The 13,675-nt window shown below is 43.0% G+C and overlaps 1 pseudogene; it reads left to right on the top strand.

The window, feature by feature from the left end:
* Window positions 1-331: 331 nt before the first annotated feature.
* LOC144308810 (alpha-1,6-mannosyl-glycoprotein 2-beta-N-acetylglucosaminyltransferase-like) lies at window positions 332-2,367 on the top strand (annotated as a pseudogene).
* The last annotated feature ends 11,308 nt before the right edge of the window (window positions 2,368-13,675 follow it).

Genomic DNA, 13,675 nt, shown 5'->3' with positions numbered 1-13,675 from the left:
AACACAAATTAAATTCAGAACCTCACAGGTCTCTTCTGTTCATGTTAGGGTACTGACTGGGAGAAATAGGATACTGGAAATTGGAATGGGAATATATGAGCACATGTCAATGGGTCTGGGTCCCCAAATCTCTAAATTATGTGAAGTGTCTTTGCCAGTAGAAGCATCCCTTCCACTCTTGCCTGAGGAGGTTATTTCCCATTTGCCTGAAGAACCTCTAAGGGTCTCACCTGAGATAGTGACCTGGCAGGGCTCTGCTGATCCTCCTCTGTAGCTCCCACCACTACTTCTCACTGCTCCTTAACCTATCTATACCTAGACTTGAGGGCCCATGGGCCAAAACAGTGAGTTAAAAAATGAGACCCATGAGGAGACATGATATTCACCCAAAGAACAGCACGACTTTTCCAATAGACATATAGTAGCCTGGGGTAAATGTGTGAGAATGGTTCTGAAGGGTGGGGTAGGGAGGTGGAAGCAATACAATGTTGGGTCTTGTTCATGTACAAATTTTTGTGTGGACACATGCTTCTATTTCTCTTGAGTATATACCTAGAAGTGAAATTGCTAGATCATTTGGTAACTTTATGTGTAGTTTTTTTTTTTTTAATGAAATGCCAGCCTTTTCTGCCAAGATGCTGCATCATTTTGCATTCCCACCCTCAGTGTTGGAGGGTCCCAGTCTCCTCAGGACACCTGTTAAACACCTGTTAACAGCTATCCTGGTGGGTGTGAAGTGGGATCTCATTGTGGTTTTGATTTTCAGCTCCCTCCTGACTGATATGTTGAGGATCTATTCACGTGTTTGGGACTGTAAAAATGAGGTCCCCATTGCCTTTTTGGGTGCCAGCCAGGGGCCACTGCCAGCTCCTAGGTCCTCCTGCACACCTTCCTGCCTTCCTGGCGCAGACCCCTACACCTGCAAAGCTGTAAGGCCTGGCAAATCCTTATTGAATTCCTCTTCTGTTCCCTGATCGAGCAAGCTGCCTGCCTTTAAAGGACTCACCTGTGTGCATAAGGCCCAGCCTCAGGCCCATCCCAGGAACACTGGATATAGAGAGCTTCTGCCAGCTGCAAAAGCCCATCACAGAAGGTCAACGCCAGGGTGGGAGGAGGCTGTGGGGCTGCTGCAGCAGCGAGGACCAGGAGGCGAGGGCGCTGAAGGGCAAGGTCGCAGAGCTGAGGTGCTGTCCAGCGGCAGTGGGGCGCCTTCCCCGCGGGCCCCGCGGGCTCCGAGTTGCGGTTCCCAGTGGCTGCAGCGCTGGCTGCACTGCAGCTGCCAGGCGGGGACGTGCAGGGCTTCCAGGCACCCCCTCCTCCAGGGCTGGGGTGAGTCAGTGAGGGCAGCCTCGGAGTCTGGGGACAGCCTCTTCAGTTTCTGTCTGGTCCCGCAGGTGTCTGTCCTGGAGCCATCCAGTTGTTCCCTAATGAGTCTCTGGACAGTGACCCCAGAGATTGCCCCACAGAAAAATGCAGCTTGGAAGATGGGGTGCTTCACGCCCAGTTCCCCCACTCCTTCGGCCACTGGGGAGGGGCCAAGTTCTCCTAAACCAAACATCAGTGGGGGAGCTGCATTTTGTATAGGAAACGGTAAAAAATACTCAAGACCGTGTGCCTGAGTGGTTCAGCGGTTAAGCGTCTGCCTTTAGCTCAGGTCGTGATCCCCGGGTCCTGGGAACGAGTCCTGCATCCAGCACCCCTCAGGGAGCATGCTTCTCCCTCTGCCTATGTCTCTGCCTCTCTCTGTGTGTCTCTCATAAATAAATAAAACCTTTTAAAAAATACTCAGGACTCTGCTGGATTTACACTTATGCTAGACAAGGATCACTACTTAGCCTCAGGCTTTTACTGTGTCTTCAAAAAGGTAGGAGAGTTAGAGCAGCAAGAACATCCTGAGTGTGATGTTCTCTCTATAGGGGCCCAGTTTCTCTGGCACTGCTGATGAGCTGACGATAAAAACTTGGCAAACCACCGACCACAATATGGGGCTGGCCTTGACCCAGGATGCGTATCAACAGCTGAGTTGAACACAGACACTTTCTGTACTGATGCTGATTATCACTGGGACCAGATTCTTCAATATTTGACAGTACCCTGGCTGCCAACCTTTTAGACAGTGTGGTTCCCCAAGTTCCTAGCATTTTTCATGCTGGAGACCGGTATGCACCAGAAGAAAACCTGTAGGCCATCCACCCAGAATGCCCAAATTGAGTCCCTCTTACATAATAACAAACAGCACATGTTTCCAGAAACTCTATCAGTGAGAAGTTTATTATGGCAGCCATTTCCCCACCCAGGAAACAGGGATGGGGGTGGGGGGGTATTAGGGACCATGAGCTCTGTAAAAGCTATAGAAGACAGCAGTGAAAAATCACAATTACAAAAGCAAAAGTGAGTCTTCTAGTTCAGATATTAGTCTAATTGGGACTAGAAAAGGTCTTATAAAAGGTATTCAAATATAAGTCTACTTTTCCAGTTATATCTGATTAAGATTTAAAACTTAGGTTTTCATTTGGGGGTTGTATTTTATTTCATTTTTTGAAGATTTTATTTATTTACTTGAGCGAGAGAGAAAAAGTGAGCATGAGGTGGGGGGTGCAGAGGAAGAAGCAGGCTCCCCACCAAGCAGGGAGCCCCACTACAATTGCGTGGGGCTCAATCCCAGAACCCTGAGATCATGACCTGAGCTAAAGTCATATGCTTAACCACCTGAGCCACACAGGTGCCCCAGAGGGAGGGGGTATATTTTAAAATTCAACCCCTATAAAGGTAATCATTGATAGTAAGGGAGAGGAGGGGAAACCTTATTGAATTGCATCCCTTAATCATTTTATCTAGAACATTGTATACTTTTCCACTTTCAAAGCCTATTTTAAGTACAGCAAAATTTATATAAAAGTGTCACAGCAGTAAAAAGTATTACAATGAAATTTTAGAGTATTAATGGAACATGCTGTTTCACTCCTGACACAGTTGTTTGGAAGGGATTGCTTCTGGTTTTAGAATTCAAAAAATATGTTTTTAAACACTCTGTCAGAGAGTTATTTTCAGTATTACAGATTCCTGTACCATTGTGTTAATATTTGCCCGTGTTTTGGTACCTTCATAAAACATACTCTCATTTGGAGTATGTTTGATTGATAATGATGTTTAAACATTGTTTTCACCTCATGGTAGAAATACCATTGTGTTGTTTTCCTTTCAATGCTACCAAAATAAAATACTCATTTTTGCAGTAAAAAAAAAATCCCACCACAGTAGTGCTCATATTACTGTTCAAATAAACCAGAAGACTGGAATATTGGGGGAGGAGGGGTGGCAGTGCATAATTAGAATCTTGCTTACCACACAGGCCAAAAGTGGACGCTGCTGCACTGCAGTCCCACCTGGGACAGCCATGAAGGACACTGGTGAAGGGTAAGCCTCCCAGAGGGAAAATTTTGAGCAGTGTGCCTGCTTGTTCATTCTGCCTGGAGGAGAAATGACCAGAGGTATGAGTGTATAACCATGAATAGGCCATGTCTGAGTAATTACCTGAATGGTCAGGGACTTTGAAAATACATGACTGAAAGTTTGTGATAAGGAGGTCTAAGGAAGAGGTATGTGGATACACCTGTCTGAACAGACATATGATATGAAGATAAGTGTGTCCCATGGGTGATCAGCAAAGAATAATCTTACTGGTGCAGAAGTTTAATAATCTGATGGCTAGGGGACCCACTATGTAAATATCCATCAGGCCCTTCCCCAGCAGTCATGTCAGAATCCAGTGGGCTCAAGAACTAAGTGACCAAGTGGCAGGGATGGAAATTATACTCAGCAACATGGGCCTCCACTCACTGATCTCACTACAGCCATTGCTGAGTGCCCAATCTGCCAGGTGCAGATGCCAGCATGGAGCCCCTGGTATGACACCAGTCTCCAGAGTGATCAGCCAGCTACCAAGTGGCAGGGAATTCACCATGGAACACTTCTATTAAGGAAAGGGCAGTGCTTTGTGCCTATTCAAATAGACACTTACTCTGGATATGGATTTTCCTTTCCACCTGTAGCACTTTTGCGACATCGATACTTGTAGATTTAAAAAATGCCTTATTCACCACCAAGGTATTCCAAATAGCATCACTTCTAAGCAAGGAACCCATAAGTGGCAGTAACTTGATGGTCTGGAGAAAGCCTCTAGGAGATGGTCATGATCTAGCTAAGTATTTATATGCACAGGTATATGGTGCTGTTCCTCTTATCACATGGATTTATGGATCCTGCAATCAAGGTATGGAAATGGGAGTGCCTTTCCTATTACACCTAGCAAAACCATACGAAATTTTTGCTTCCTGTCCCCACGACAAGAGCTCTAGCTCTTCTGGGCTAGAAGTCTTCATTCTAAAGAAATAAATGCTTTCACCAGGGGCTAAAACAATTACTCCATTGAATAGGAAGTTGAGACTTCCAGCTGACCACTTTGGACTCCCCAGACCTCTCAATTAACAGGCAAAGAAGGGCTACCAACTGGGGTGACTGAACCTGACTATCAAAGGAAATTGAGTTCCTACTACAAAAGAGCTATGGAAGAGTATGTCTGACATGTCTAGAGAGCTTCTGGATACTCCCATGTTTTGTGATTAAAGTCTATGGACAGCGTATATATATTGCATCATCATGATGTACACTTTAAATATCTTACACTTTTGTCAGTGGAGCTGAAAAAAAGTCAAACTGAGACAGAACATCTAATGACCATTAGATGGTCAAACCATTCAAGAATGAAGGTTTGAAGGGCACTTGGATGCCTCAGTCGGTTGAGCGTCTGGCTCTTGGTTGCAGCTCAGGTCATGATCTCAAGGTCATGAGATCAAGCCCTGCATTGGGCTCTGCAGTCAGTATGGAGTCCACATGAAATTCTCTGCCACTCCCTCTGCCCTTCCCCCTCCCTGCTCTCTCAGGTCTGCACATGCACTTTCTCTCTCTCTCTCTTTCTCTCTCTCTCTCTCTCTCTCATAAATGAATAAATGATTGAATGAATGAAATGTTCAATTCATCTCCCCAGGTAAAGAATCGTGAGGAGCTAAGGTGTGGCAGAGAACAATGGTAGTGAAAGAAGACAGTTGCCAGTGCCAGCAACGTGACCTGCTGCAGATACCAGGACTATAGTAGGATTCACCTAGAGAGTTAACACCATACCCTTCCTCAAGTGGGAAAACAAATAAGAAAGCAAACTATCGTTTCAAAGGATATTCTTAGGGTCAAAGCCAAACTTTACTGATGGAGAATCACAACTATAAAAAGCTCCATTGCTTTTTCTTAACCTCTGGAAGGCAATTCCCTTGAGTGCCACATTCTAGGAAACCAGTAATATCCAGCACCACTCTACAGCACAGTAAACTTATCCTTGTTTCTCAGAGATAGTTGTGATAACGAGTTATGTTTCTGCTGTAATTAACTTTGTTGTGAAGATGGTGAGAATTACTTTTTCCAATAACTTCTCAAGGTTGTGAATCTTTTTTTTTAAACCTGAAAATAGGGATCCCTGGGTGGCACAGCGGTTTGGCGCCTGCCTTTGGCCCAGGGCGCGATCCTGGGGACCCGGGATCGAGTCCCACATCGGGCTCCTGGTGCATGGAGCCTGCTTCTCCCTCGGCCTGTGTCTCTGCCTCTCTCTCTCTCTCTCTGTGACTATCATAAATAAATAAAAATTGAAAAAAAATATTTTAAACCTGAAAATAAACAGAAATGTCATTAACCAAAAGGTGCCTAAAACACCTATGCTGTGCAAGACAGTGTGGGGGACACAAAAAGGAGCTTACAATGTGCATGGGACTATAAAGTGAATCTTTATGGAAAGTTGCAGAACACTAAATCAATACATAAAAATAAGTTTCATTTCTGTACACTAACAATGAAAAATCTGAAATGGAAATGAAGAAAACAATTCCATTTATAATAGCATCAAAAAGAATAAAGTACAAATGGATGAAAGACCTAAATGTGAGACAGGAATCCATCAAAATCCTAGAGGGGGACACAGGCAGCAACCTTTTGACCTCAACCAAAGCAACTTTTTACAAGACACATATCTAAAGGCAAGGGAAACAAAAGCAAAAATGAACTATTGGGACTTCATCAAGATAAAAAGCTTCTGCACAACAGTGGAAACAGTCAACAAAACTAAAAGGCCACCTACAGAATGGGAGAAAATATTTGCAAATGACGTATCAGATAAAGGGCTAGTATCCAAGATCAATAAAGAACTTATCAAACTCAATACCCAAAAATACAAACAATCCAGTCAAGAAATGGGCAGAAGTAATCAACAGATCTTTCTCCAAAGAAGAGCTACATGTGGCCAACAGGCATATGAAAAAATGCTCCACATCACTTGTCATCGGGGAAATATAAATCAAGACCACAATGAGATACCACTTTACACTGGTGAGAATGGCTAAAATTCAAGAGAGAAAACAACAAATGTTGGTGAGGACATGGAGAAAGGGGAACCCTCTTCCACTGTTGGTGGGAAGGCAAGCTGGTGCAGCCACTCTGGAAAATAGTGCAGAGGTTCCTCAAGAAGTTAAAAACGACTACCCAAAACCTAGCAATTACATGACTGGGTATTTACCCCAAAGACACAGATGTATTGAAATGAAGGGCACCTGCCCTCCAATGTTCATAGCAGCAATGTCCACAATAGGCAAACTGTGGAAGAAGCTGAGATGTCCTTTGACAGATGAATGGATAACAAAGATGTGAGATATCACATCAGCCATCAGAAAGGATGAATACCTACCATTTACATCAATGTGGATGGAACTGGAGGGTATCTATCATGCTGAGTAAAATAAGTCAATCAGAGAAAGACAATTACATGGTTTCATTCATATGCGTAATAGTGCAAGGGACCATAAAGGAAGGAGGGGAACTGAATGGGGAGAGATCAGAGAAGACAAACCATGAGAGACTCTTAACTCTGGGAAACAAACTGAGGGTCGCTGAAGGGGGAGGTGGATGGGGGGATGGGGTAAGTGGGTGATGGGCATGAAGGAGGGCATGTGATGTGATAAGCACTGGGTGTTATATGTAATTGATGAATTATTAAACATTACATCTGAAACTAAAGATGTACTATATGTTGACAAAATTGAATTTAAATTAAAAAAATAAAAGCCTTTATTTAGAGACAACTATATAAATAAAAATTAAAGACTGTTTTATTTAAAAATGAAAGAATAAAATACTTAGAGGGCGCGTAGGTGGCTCAGTCAGTTAAGCATCCAACTCTTGTTTTCAGCTCGTGTCATGATCTCAGGGTCCTGGGATCAAGCCCCACATTGTACACCATGCTCAGCAGGGAGCCTGCTGGAGATTCTCTCTTCCTTTCCATCTCCCTCTGCCCCTCCCCCTGCTCATGTGCTCGCTCACTCTCTCTCTCTCTCTGTCAAATAATAAATAATAAATAACAAATTCTTTTTAAAAAATAAAATACTAGGGATCCCTGGGTGGCGCAGCGGTTTAGGGCCTGCCTTTGGCCGGGGGCGCGATCCTGGAGACCCGGGATCGAATCCCACGTCCGGCTCCCGGTGCATGGAGTCTGCTTCTCCCTCTGCCTATGTCTCTGTCTCTGTCTCTCTCTCTCTCTGTGTGACTATCATAAATAAATAAAAAAAAATTAAAAATAAAATAAAATAAAATACTAAAAAAATAAATAAATAAAAATAAAATACTTAGAAATAAATCTAACAAAAAGGTGAAAGGCTTGTACATTGGAAACAATAAAATACTGCTGAAATGGGGCACCTGGCTGGCTCCATCAGTAGAGCAAGTGGCTCTTGATCTAGGGGTCATGAGTTGGAGCCCCATGTTGGTTAGAGTTTACTTTGAAAAATTGCCAAAAAAATTAAGATGACACAAATAAATGGGAAGACATCTATGTCCATGAGTTAGAAGATTTAATATTGGTAAGATGGTTATACTGCCCAAAGTAATCTATACAGTTCAATCCCTATCAAAATCTCCATGGCAATTTGTGCAGAAATAGAAAAATGCATGCTAAAATTCATATGGAATCTCAAGAGACACTGAGTAGCCAAAACTATTTTGAAAGGGAAGAATAAAACTGGAAGACTCACGTTCCTGATTGTCAAATGTATTACAAAGTTTGAGTAAAACAGTGTGGTACTGGCAAAAGATACACAAATAGACCAATAGAAAAGAGTAGAGATCCTAGAAATAAATCCTTGTATATATGGTCAAATGTTCTTCTATAAGAATGCCAAGACCACTCAATGAGGAAAGGAGTCTTCAAAAAATGTTATTGGGTGCAGTGGGGGGGCACCTGGCTGGCTCAGTTAGTAGAGCATGTGACTCTTGATCTCAGGGTCATGAATTCAAGCCCCACACTGGGTGTAGAGCTTACTTTTAAAAAAATTTTAATGGTACTGGAGAAACTGGATACCCACACAAAAAAGAATTAAGTTGGGCCCTTATCTTACACCATAAATAAAGATTAACTCAAAATGCATTAAAGACCTACATGTAAGACCTAAAAGTATAAAACTCTTGAAAGAAAACATAGGGATGAGAGACTCCTAACTCTGGGAAACGAACAAGGGGTGGTAGAAAGGGAGGTGGGTGGGGGGTGGGGGTGACTGGGTGACAGGCACTGTGGGAGGCACTTGATGGGATGAGCACTGGGTGTTATTCTATATGTTGGCAAATTGAACACCAATAAAAAATAAATAGAAAGAAAGAAAGAAAGAAAAAGAAAGAAAGAAAGAAAGAAAGAAAGAAAGAAAGAAAGAAAGAAAGAAAGAAAACATGGAGGGAATGCTTCATGACATTGGACTTGACAAAAATTTCTATTTTAAAATATTTACTTATTCATTAGAGAGAGCAGAGTAGGGGCAGAGGGAAAGAATCAGGAAGCGGAGTACCCACTGAGCACGGAGCGCAATGCAGGGCTCGATCCTACAACTCATGAGATCATGGCCTGAGCCAGCTCCAAGAGCCGGACACTCAACCAGCTAAGCCACACAGGTGTCCCAATAATTTCTTAGATATAACACCAAAAGCCAAAATAGACAGTGTTGTATGTAGAGAAGGTGTGTGCAAGGGAGGGAGGTCAGGAGTTCAGTTTAAACACATGGAATGGGTCGAGTTTTAAATGTCTCTTAGACATGCAAGTGGAGATACCATGTACGCATTTGAATTTGAGTCTGGAGTTCAGGAGCAAGTTGTAATCTAGAGGTATTCATTTGGGAATTTGTTGAAATACACATAGTCATATTTAAAGTTCCAAGTCTATGTGGGATCATCTAGAGAGAGAGTATATTCAAGGGAAGAAGGCCCAGGATCTGGCTTACTGGCCCTACAAAATATTCAGTGATGGGAATAAAAAGAAACAACCAGAAAAGTAGAATGAAAAAGAGTGCCAGTAAGGGGGAAGAAATGAGGAAAATGTGGGTTCTGGAAGCCTCAGAAGGTTTTCATGGAGGATTGAGTGAATGACTGTGTCAAATATTGTTGAGTATTTAAAGACAACATGCAGCAGACACCGGGGGGTTGACAAGGACAGTTTTAGTGGAGCAGAGGAGGCAGAAGCCAGACCGCACTGGGTTAGAGGATGAACAGGAGGTGAGGATGTACAGAGAGTGAGTGCAGGCCCATCGTCCCATTGAGCCCAGCATCTCCAACTGCCCAAGAGACCTGCTTCTTCTTACTAATCCTTGCAGCAACTCCAAATGGTTGCAACTATTAGATACTTTCCCTTCTACTTCCAAACATGCTTGTATCTATTTCTCAAGACATAATTACCTTCTTCCTTCCTATTTCATCAATAGCAAGGCCATACTCTACCTTCTCTTAGATGACAAAGTACTGTTGGGTTCTCTAGGACTTTTCATTTTGTTTTCAAGCCCTGCGGCAAACTCATCTGTTTCATCAGTCATCATTCCCTGAAAAAAATCAATCAACATATTCCATTAATGATAACAATGCAACCATTGCAGAGTCGGAAAGTCTGCATATATGTCTAAAATCATGCATTTGTGTCATTAAAATAAATTTTCATCATGCGGCAAAAATTTACCATTCACCAAGACATGCTCTGTTCTCAGAAATGCAACTTAATTTTAATCCAATCTAAGTGGAATGAGGAAGAAGTGAAAATACAAAGTGTTGTCCAAAGCCAAACATGATACCACCATGATTAACCAAAATGTTTGGGGAATGAGTGACTCTCATCACCAAACACATGGTTACCCATTGAAGAAGTGTAATCCATTCTGTGTCAACCCTCATTAGGGGAAATCATTCACATGTGTGCACGTGTGTGTGTGTGTGTGTGTGTGTGTATAGGGGTCTCTTTATACTTTAAACTAATCATTAACAAATATTGATTACCACTTACCTAATGCCGCACATAGATGGTGAAGGGTAGGGTAGTTTAAAAATTTAAGTCCCCAAACACAGAGAGATTCAAATATGTCCACCTAGGTGCCTGGTTGAGAGGGGTGCTTTTCAACGTCAGGGGATAAGGACCAGAAGTATAGGTTATCTTTTAAAAAAAGGTTATCTTTAAGCTGTTATCAGTCAAGAATAACCAAAACTATGCCCCCTGTTATTTGAACAAAACCACAAGAAAGAATTTTTTATGCAATTTGCATTTCCCACAATAGAAGAGTGCAGACATTTTTCCAGCATTTACTAGCTGCCAGTGACTATTCTAAATGTTTTCTTTTTTCTTTTTTTAAATATTTATTTATTTAGAGAGAGAGGCAGAGACACAGGCAGAGGGAGAAGCAGGCTCCAATCAGGGAGCCTGACGTGGGACTCGACCCCAGAACCCCAGGACCACGCCCTGGGCCGAAGGCAGGCTCTAAACCGCTGAGCCACCCAGGGACCCCTCTAAATGTTTTACATGTATTAACTCACGTAATCCTTTGCAGAACCCTGTGAACTAGGTGGGATTATCATCCTCATTGTTATAAATAAGAAAACCAAAGCACAGAAAGATTAAGGGAAACTCTAATCAATTGAAGACTGGGGTAAGGTGGAATATCGTCAAGTCTAGTCTTTGTGAGACAAGGATTATTGCCTGTCCTGTGCCTTCGTACCAATGACTTCTTTTACAAGTGCAGATATAATGTGTCTCTCCCATCCTCAGCAGGGCTGTGATACAGCCCCAGAGAAAAGATACTCTTCAGGGAGTAGAAAGAACACCTAAGGAAAAGCACCCCTCCTAGCACTGAATATAGCACCAAAAGAAGTATCCTAACCAGGGCCGAAATATAGCACCCATAGAAAATCCCTCTACTGCATAGCTGAGACAGGGTGCCTAAGGGAAACCCCTCCCCCCAGTGCTGACATAAACACCCAAGAAAGAGTGCCACACCTGCGCTGAAATAGAACACCCAGGGAAAAGTCCTCTCCAGGACTTAGAGATTTGGAGACCCTACTCTTCTGCCATCTTGCTCCTCCCCCCTCTCCAGGACTTAGAGAGAAAGAGGAAGATCCCCCCACCCCCAAAAGGGGTGAAGTCTAGGTCTTGTTGGAGAAGCCGAACTATGACTCAGTACACCGCAGAAGATTTTTGTGGTGCTGGAAACCCACCCTCCAGAATTAGAGCTGTAGCACTCAAGGGAGAATCCCCTTGTCTATGGCTCAGAGCAAACATTGAAGGAAAACTCCTCCCTTAACATGGTTGAGATAGAGGGCCTTAGGAAGATATCCTCCCTGCTTCACCTCAGACAGGGCACTCAAGTGAAAGCCCCCTCTCTCTCCATGTCTAAGAGAGCATTCAAGGAAGAGCCCCCACCCCAGGACAATGTAAAGCACCCATAGAAGAGTTTCCCTTTATAGGGCTTAGATACAGAATCTAAGAAAAAGCCCCAAAACCAGGGCTGAGGTGAAGCAATCAGGAAAGGAACTCCCCACTGCAGGGTTGATAAGCAAGGGAAGTCCCTTCCCCCAATATAGCAGAGATAGGGAGCACCCATGAGAAAGTCCTCCCCCAGTACTGAGTACCAAAGAAGAGATCCTCCTCGCAGGACTCAAAGACCCCTCATCAACGCAGCTGAGTGTGCCCCAGGGAGAGTTCTCCTCCAGGGCTAAAATAGTCACCCAAGCAAGACACCCTCACATAGCTGAAGGCAGAATAGCCAAGGAAGAGTCCCTCACCCCATGGCTGATCTATAGTACCCAAGGAAGAGTTCTCCTTCCCGGAATTGAGATAAATTAACCAAGGAATACTACCACCCCCTGGGCTGAGAACACCCAAGGAAGAATTCCCTTCCAGGGCAGAGATAAAGTTCCCAAGGAAAAGTATTCCCATGCCAAGAGTTGAAATCTTATTGAAGGGGACTAGAAGCAACTCAAAGGATGGCAGTTAGGTTGTGGTGCCACACCGGTGGAACTTTCTACAAATTTCCCCTCTAACAGCAGCCAGAAATCAGCCTCAGGGGTATCTGATAATGTTGTACCCATAGATGACACCCTGGAAGTACTCTGGTGTATTACTGCTTGGGAGGGTTTAAAGAGAAGCTGTTGGCCAAGAACTGCTGCTGGCCACAATGCCCTGTACCAGTTGGGCACTGAGAAAGTGGTGTGGGGTGCGGAGGGAGCCTGGTGCTGGAAAAGCCTCATGCCCAGCAGGGGTCTGCTATGCTAGCCACCGGAACCAGGAAGCAAAAATTTTCCCTCTGCCATGTCTCTGGCGCCCCCTATAGACAAACTTCAGGACAAGTGCCACAAGAAAAAATTTAAAGAAATCAGGGCTTTTCCACAGAGTAGGCCAAGCAGGTGAATTGGGAGACAAGAATCAAGAGATCCAGAAACCAGTACACTGTATTTAACAAACGAGCCAAGTCATGCAAATAATCCTAATCAATGTAGAAAACGTAAGTGATAAAATGTGATCACTATTCATGAGGACAAAATTAAAAGCATTTGTTGAGGAGGGAATCTACCAGATTATTCCTAGTGGTGCACAGTATTCCTAGTCATGAAAATTAGAAGTATTCTTTGTAAGATCAAGAACAAGACAAGAGGGGCGCCTGCGTGGTTCAGTCTGCTGGGTATCTGACTCTTGATTTTGGCTCAGGTCATGATCTGATGGGTCACAAGATGGAGCCCCACATCAGACTCCTGGGTCAGTGAGGAGTCTGCTTGAGATTCTCCCTCTCTGCCTCTTGCGTGCCTCTCTCTCTCTCTCTCTCTCTCAAATAAATAAATCTTTAAAAAATAAAATAAAAAAGAATGTCCACTATCACCACCTCTATTCAACATTGGACTACAAGAATCCCTAGCTTGCACATTGAGACAATAAAAGATAAGTTATTTAACTAAACTAAAATCTCAAAGTAGTCTGTAGACAAAGAATTTAATAACAATGAGGCTAGATGTAAAATAAACATATACAAACTAATTGCATTTCTATATAACAGCCACAAGAAATTTAGAAATATAAGTTTTTAAGCTATTATTAAAATTAGCAAAACTAAATAAGGAATAAACATACAAAGGTAGAAATATACATAGCATATATGGGATACGTATATGACAGAGAGAGAGAAAGTGTGTGTGAAATGAATATAACTAAATGTGTGTGAAACGGTATGCAGATAATTATGAAATTTTATTGGAAGACATCAGACAATATTTAAAGAGACGGCTACACCATAAA

The sequence above is a fragment of the Canis aureus genome, chromosome X (assembly GCF_053574225.1).
Source record: "Canis aureus isolate CA01 chromosome X, VMU_Caureus_v.1.0, whole genome shotgun sequence".
Classification (NCBI taxonomy): Eukaryota; Metazoa; Chordata; class Mammalia; order Carnivora; family Canidae; genus Canis; species Canis aureus.
Note: the sequence above shows the minus strand (reverse complement) of the source record. Positions and strands in the feature narration are given on the sequence as shown.